This window comes from Triticum urartu, chromosome 4A (genome assembly GCF_056163025.1).
Source record: "Triticum urartu cultivar PI428250 chromosome 4A, HENAU_Tu73, whole genome shotgun sequence".
NCBI classification, from domain to species: Eukaryota; Viridiplantae; Streptophyta; class Magnoliopsida; order Poales; family Poaceae; genus Triticum; species Triticum urartu.
In genome coordinates, this window is record NC_141876.1 from 294,422,982 (window position 1) to 294,431,406 (window position 8,425).

Below are 8,425 nucleotides of genomic sequence, written 5' to 3' on the forward strand. Positions count from 1 at the left end.
CTCCTTTGGGTATCCTATGAAGACACATTTCTCCGATTTGGGTTTGAGCTTATCAGGATAAAACTTTTTCACATAAGCATCGCAACCCCAAACTTTAAGAAACGACAACTCGGGTTTCTTGCCAAACCATAGTTCATATGGCGTCGTCTCAATGGATTTAAACGGTGCTCTATTTAACGTGAATGCAATTGTATCTAATGCATAACCCCAAAAGCATAGTGGTAAATCGGTAAGAGACATCATAGATTACACCATATCTAATAAAGTACGGTTACGATGTTCGGACACACCATTACGCTATGGTGTTCCAGGTGGCATGAGTTGCGAAACTATTCCGCATTGTTTCAAATGAAGACCAAACTCGTAACTCAAATATTCTCCTCCACGATCAGATCATAGAAACTTTATTTTCTTGTTACAATGATTTTCCATTTCACTCTGAAATTATTTGAACTTTTCAAATGTTTCAGATTTATGTTTCATCAAGAATATATACACATATCTTACTCAAATCATCTGTGAAGTTCAGAAAATAACGATACCTGCCGCGAGCCTCAACACTCATCGGACTACATACATCAGTGTGTATTATTTCCAACAAGTCTATTGCTTGCTCCATTGTTCCGGAGAATGGAGTCTTTAGTCATCTTTCCCATGAGTCATGGTTCGCAAGCATCAACTGATTCATAATCAAGTGATTCCAAAAGCCCATCAGCAAGGATTTTCTTCATGCGCTTTACACCAATATGACCTAAACAACATTGCCACAAATAAGTTGCACTATCATTATTAACTTTGCATCTTTTGGCTTCAATATTATGGATATGTGTATCACTACGATCGAGATTCAATAAACCATTCATCTTGAGTGTATGACCATTGAAGGTTTTATTCATGTAAACAGAACAACAATTATTCTCTGACTTTAAATGAATAACCGTATTGCAATAAACATGATCAAATCATATTCATGCTTAACGCAAACACTAAATAACTTTTATTTAGGTTCAACACTAATCCCGAAAGTATAGGGAGTGTGCGACGATGATCATATCAATCTTGGAACCACTTCCAACACACATCATCACTTCACCCTTAACTAGTCTCTATTCATTCTGCAACTCCCGTTTCTAGTTACTAATCTCAGCAACTGAACTAGTATCAAATACTGAGGGGTTAAACACTACTAAAGTACACATCAATAACATGTATATCAAACATACCTTTGTTCACTTTGCCATCCTTCTAATCCGCCAAATACTTGGGGTAGTTCTGCTTCCAGTGACCAGTCCCGTTGTAGTACAACACTTAGTCTCAGGCTTAGGTCTAGACTTTGGGCTTCTTCACTTGAGCAGCAAGTTGCTTGCCGTTCTTCTTGAAGTTCCCCTTCTTCCCTTTGCCCTTTTCTTGAAACTAGTGGTCTTGTCAACCATCAACACTTGAAGCTTTTCTTGATTTCTACCTTCGTCGATTTCAGCATCACGAAGAGCTTGGGAATCGTGTCTGTTATCCCTTGCATATTATAGTTCATCACAAAGTTCCAGTAACTTGGTGATAGTGACTAGAGAACTCTATCAATCACTATCTTATCTAGAATATTAACTCCCACTTGATTCAAGTGATTGTAGTACTCAGACATTCTGAGCACATGCTCACTTGCTGAGCTATTCTCATCCATCTTGTAGGCAAAGTGCTTGTCAAAGGTCTCATACCTTTTCACATGGGCATGAGTCTAAAATACTTATTTCAACTCTTGGAACATCTCATATGCTCTATGGAGTTCAAAATGTCTTTGAAGCCCCGATTCTAAGCCGTAAATCTTGGTGCACTAAACTATCAAGTAGTCATCATATCGAGCTCGCCAAACATTCATAACGTTTGCATCTGCTCCTACAATCGGTCTGTCACCTAGCGGTGCATCAAGGACATAATTCTTCTGTGCGGCAATGAGGATAATCCTCATATGAAAGATCCAATCTGCATCATTGCTACTAACATCTTTCAACTTAGTTTTTCTCTAGGACCATATCAAAATAAACGAGGAGCTACATCGTGAGCTATTGATCTACAACATAGTTATGCAAATACTATCAGGGCTAAGTTCATGATAAATTAAAGTTCAATTAATCATATTACTTAAGAACTCCCACTTAGATAGACATCCCTCTAGTCATCTAAATGATCACGTGATCCAAATCAACTAAACCATGTCCGATCATCATGTGAGATGGAGTAGTTTTCAATGGTGAACATCACTATGTTGATCATATCTACTATATGATTCACGCTCGACCTTTCGGTCTCCAGTGTTCCGAGGCCATATCTGCATATGCTAGGCTCGTCAAGTTTAACCCGAGTATTTTGCATGTGTAAAACTGTCTTACACCCATTGTAGATGAACGCTGAGCTTATCACACCCGATCATCACGTGGTGTCTCGGCACGACGAACTTCGGCAACCGTGCATACTCAGGGAGAACACTTTTACCTTGAAATTTAGTGAGAGATCATCTTATAATGCTACCGTCAAACAAAGCAAAATAAGATGCATAAAGGATAAACATCACATGCAATTAATATAAGTGATATGATATGGCCATCATCATTTTGTGCCTTTGATCTCCATATCCAAAGCACCGTCATGATCACCATCGTCACCGGTGCGACACCTTGATCTCCATCATAGCATCGTTGTGGTCTCACCATCTATTGCTTCTACGACTATCGCTACTTCTTAGTGATAAAGTAAAGCAATTACAGGGCGATTGCATTGTATTCAATAAAGTGACAACCATATGGCTCTTGCCAGTTGCCGATAACTCCGTTAAAAAACATGATCATCTCATACAATAAATATAGCATCATGTCTTGACCATATCACATCACAACATGCCCTGCAAAAACAAGTTAGACGTCCTCTACTTTGTTGTCGCAAGTTTTACGTGGCTGCTACGGGCTGGGTAAGAACTGTTCTTACCTACGTATCAAAACCACAATGATAGTTCGTCAAGTTAGTGTTGTTTTAACCTTCACAAGGACCGGGCGTAGCCACACTCGGTTCAACTAAAGTTGGAGAAACGGACACCCGCCAGCCACTTGTGTGCATAGCACGTTGGTAGAACCAGTCTCGCATAAGCATACACGTAATGTCGGTCCGGTCCGCTTCATCCAACAATACCGTCGAACCAAAGTATGACATGCTGGTAAGCAGTATGACTTGTATCACGCACAACTCACTTGTGTTCTACTCGTGCATATAACATATACGCATAAACCTGGCTCTGATACCACTGTTGAGGAACATAGTAATTTCAAAAAATGTCCTACGCACACACAAGATCATGGTGATGCATAGCAACGAGAGGGGAGAGTCGTCCACGTGCCCTCGTAGACCGTTAAGAGGAAGCATTATGACAACGCGGTTGGTGTAGTCGTATGTCTTCACGATCGACCGATCCTTAATACCGAACGTACGGGACCTCCGCGTTAAGCACACGTTCAGCTCGGTGACGTCCTGCGAACTCACGATCCAGTAGAGCTCGAGGGAGAGTTTCGTCAGCACGACGGCGTTGTGATGATGTTGATGAAGCTACCATCGCAGGGCTTCGCATAAGCACCACTACAGTATGACCGAGGTGGATTATGGTGGAGAGGGGCAGCGCACACGGCTGGGAGAGATCAATGATCAACTTCTGTGTCCTAGGGTGCCCCCCTGCCCCCGTATATAAAGGAGAAAGGGGGAGGCCGACCGGCCCCTATAGGGCGTGCCAGGAGGAGGAGTCCTCCTCCTAGTAGGAGTAGGACTCCCCTTTCCTACTCCTACTAGGACGAGGAAAGGAAGGGGGAAGAGGAGAAGGAAGGAGAGGGAGGAAAAGGGGGGCCAGTCCCCTAGTCCAATTTGGTTTGGGCTAGGGGGGGCGCGCCCTGCCTTCTCACTTCCACCACTTGGCCCATGAGGCCCATTACATCTTCCTCATATTCCCGTAACTCCCCGGTACTCCGAAAAATACCTGAATCACTCGGAACCTTTCTAATGTCCGAATATAGTCGTCCAATATATCGATCTTTACGTCTCGACCATTTCGAGACTCCTCATCATGTCCCCGATCTCATCCGGGACTCCTAACTACCTTCGGTACATCAAAACGCATAAACTCATAATACCGATCGTCACCGAACTTTAAGCGTGCGGACCCTATGGGTTCGAGAACTATGTAGACATGACCGAGACTCGTCTACGGTCAATAACCAATAGCGGAACTTGGATGCTCATATTGGTTCCTACATATTCTGCAAAGATCTTTATCGGTGAAACCACATAACAACTTACGTTGTTCCCTTTGTCATCGGTATGTTACTTGCCCGAGATTCGATCGTCGGTATCTCAATACCTAGCTCAATCTCATTACCAGAAAGTCTCTTTACTCGTTCTGTAGTGCATCATCCTGTAACTAACTCATTAGTCACATTGCTTGCAAGTCTTATATTGATGTGCATTACTGAGAGGGCCCAGAGATACCTCTTCGATAATCGGAGTGACGAATCATATTCTTGATCTACGTCAACTCAACAAACACCATCGAAGACACCTGTAGAGCACCTTTATAATCACCCAGTTACATTGTGATGTTTGGTAGCACACAAAGTGTTCTTATGGTATTCGGGAGTTGCATAATCTCATAGTCATAGGAACATGTATAAGTCATGGAGAAAGCAATAGGAGTAAACTAAACGATCAAGTGCTAAGCTAACGAAATGGGTCAAGTCAATCACATCATTCTCCTAATGATGTGATCCCATTTATCAAATGACAACTCATGTCTATGGTTAGGAAACATAACCATCTTTGACCAACGAGCTAGTCAAGTTGAGGCATACTAGTGACACTCTATTTGTCTATGTATTCACACATGTATTATGTTTCCGGTTAATACAATTCTAGCATGAATAATAAACATTTATCTTGAAATAAGGAAATAAATAATTACTTTATTATTGCATCTAGGGCATATTTCCTTCAGTCTCCCACTTGCACTAGAGTCAATAATCTAGTTCACATCTTTATGTGATTAGTTCACATCTCCATGTGACTAATACCCAAAGGGTTTACTAGAGTCAATAATCTAGTTCACATCGCTACGTGATTAACACCCAAAGAGTGATCCTGTTTTGCATGTGAGAGAAGTTTAGCCTACGGGTCTGCAACATTCAGATCCGTATGTATTTCGCAAATTTCTATGTCTACAATGCTCTACACGGAGCTACTCTAGCTAATTGCTCCCACTTTCAATATGTATCCAGATCGAGACTTGATCTTTACTCAACTTCACACCTTGCAACACAGGCAAGAACTCCTTCTTTGACTGTTCCATTTTGAACTACTTCAAAAACTTTGTCAAGGTATGTACTTGTTGAAAAATCTTATCAAGCGTCTTGATCTATCTCTATAGATCTTGATGCTCAATGTGTAAGTAGCTTCATCGAGGTCTTTCTTTGGAAAACTCTTTTCAGACACTCCTTTATGCTTTCCAGAAAATTCTACATTATTTCCGATCAATAATGTGTCATTCACATATACTTATCAGAAATGATGTAGTGCTCCCACTCACCTTCTTGTAAAGATAGGCTTCACCGCAAGTCTGTATAAAACCATATGCTTTGATCACTTTATCAAAGTATATATTCCAACTCCGAGATGCTTGCACCAGTCCATAGATGGGTCACTAGAGCTTGCACACTTTGTTAGCACCTTTAGGATTGACAAAACCTTATTGTTGCATCATGTACAACTCTTCTTCAAGAAATCCATTAAGGAATGCAGTTTTGACATCCATTTGCCAAATTTCATAAAATGCGGCAACTGCTAACATGATTCATATGGACTTTTAAGCATGATACGAGTGAGAAAATCTCATCCTAGTGAACACCTTGAACTTGTCGAAAACATTTTGCGACAATTCGAGCTTTGTAGATAGTAACACTACTATCAGTGTCTGTCTTCCTCTTGAAGATCCATTTATTCTTAATGACTCACCGATCATCGGGCAAGTCAATCAAAGTCCATACTTTGTTCTCATACATGGATCCCATCTTAGATTTCATGGCCTCAAGCCATTTCATGGAATCTGGGCTCATCATCGCTTCCTCATAGTTCGTAGATTCGTCATGGTCAAGTAACATGACATCTAGAACAGGATTACCGTACCACTCTGGTGCTGATATCACTCTGTTTGACCTACGATGTTCGGTAGTAACTTGATCTGAAGTTACATGATCATCATCATTAGCTTCACACTAATTGGTGTAGGAGTCACGGGAACAGATTTCTGTGATGAACTACTTTTCAATAAGGGAGCAGGTACAGTTACCTCATCAAGTTCTACTTTCCTCCCACTCACTTCTTTCGAGAGAAACTCCTTCTCAAGAAAGGATCCATTCTTAGCAACGAATGTCTTGCCTTCGAATCTGTGATAGAAGGTGTACCCAACTGTCTCCTTTGGGTATCCTATGAAGACACATTTCTCCGATTTGGGTTTGAGCTTATCAGGATGAAACTTTTTCACATAAGCATTGCAACCCCAAACTTTTAAGAAACGACAACTTGGGTTTCTTGCCAAACCATAGTTTATATGGCGTCGTCTCAATGGATTTAGACGGTTCCCTATTTAACGTTAATGCAACTGTCTCTAATGCATAACCCCAAAACGATAGTGGTAAATCGGTAAGAGACATCATAGATTGCACCATATCTAATAAAGTACGGTTACGATGTTCGGACACACCATTACGCTATGGTGTTCCAGGTGGCATGAGTTGCGAAACTATTCCGCATTGTTTCAAATGAAGACCAAACTCGTAACTCAAATATTCTCCTCCACGATCAGATCGTAGGAACTTTATTTTCTTGTTACGATGATTTTCCACTTCACTCTGAAATTATTTGAACTTTTCCAATGTTTCAGATTTATGTTTCATCAAGAAGGTATACGCATATCTTACTCAAATCATCTATGATGGTTAGAAAATAACGATGCCTGCTGTGAGCCTCAACACTCATCGGACTGCATACATCAGTATGTATTATTTCCAACAAGTCTGTTTCTCGCTCCATTGTTCTGGAGAGCGGAGTCTTTAATAATCTTTCCCATGAGGCATGGTTCGCAAGCATCAACTGATTCATAATCAAGTGATTCCAAAAGCCCATCAGCATGGATTTTCTTCATGCGCTTTACACCAATATGGCCTAAACAGCAGTGCCACAAATAAGTTGCACTATCATTACTAACTTTGCATCTTTTGGCTTCAATATTATGCATATGTGTATCACTACGATCGAGATTCAATAAACCATTCACCTTGGGTGTATGAACATTGAAGGTTTTATTCATGTAAACAGAACAACAATTATTCTCTGACTTTAAATGAATAACCGTATTGCAATAAACATGATCAAATCATATTCATGCTTAATGCAAACGCCAAATAACATTTATTTAGGTTCAACACTAATCCCGAAAGTATAGGGAGTGTGCGATGATGATCATATCATTCTTGGAACCACTTCCAACACACATCGTCACTTCACCCTTAACTAGTCTCTGTTCATTCTGCAACTCCCGTTTCGAGTTACTAATCTCAGCAACTGAACTAGTATCAAATACTGAGGGGTTGTTATAAACACTAGTAAAGTACACATTAATAACATGTATATCAAATATACCTTTGTTCACTTTGCCATCCTTCTTATCCGCCAAATACTTGGGGCAGTTCTGCTTCCAGTGACCAGTCCCTTTGCAGTAGAAGCACTTAGTCTCAGGCTTAGGTCTAGACTTTGGGCTTCTTCACTTGAGTAGCAACTTGCTTGCCGTTCGTATTGAAGTTCCCCTTCTACCCATTGCCCTTTTCTTGAAACTAGTGGTCTTGTCAGCCATCAACACTTGATGCTTTTCTTGATTTCTACCTTCGTCAATTTCAGCATCACGAAGAGCTTGGGAATCGTTTCCGTTATCCCTTGCATATTATAGTTCATCACGAAGTTCCAGTAACTTTGTGATAGTGACTAGAGAACTCTGTCAATCACTATCTTATCTGGAAGATTAACTCCCACTTGACTCAAGTGATTGTAGTACTCAGACATTCTGAGCACATGCTCACTAGCTGAGCTATTCTCCTCCATCTTGTAGGCAAAGTGTTGTCAAAGGTCGCATACCTTTCGACATGGGCATGAGTCTGAAATACTAATTTCAACTGTTGGAACATCTCATATGCTCTATGGCATTTAAAACGTCTTTGAAGCCCCGATTCTAAGCCATAAAGCATGGTGCACTGAACTATAAAGTAGTCATCATATCGAGCTCGCCAAACATTCATAACGTCTGCATCTGCTCATGCAATCGGTCTGTCACCTAGCGGTGCATCATGGACAT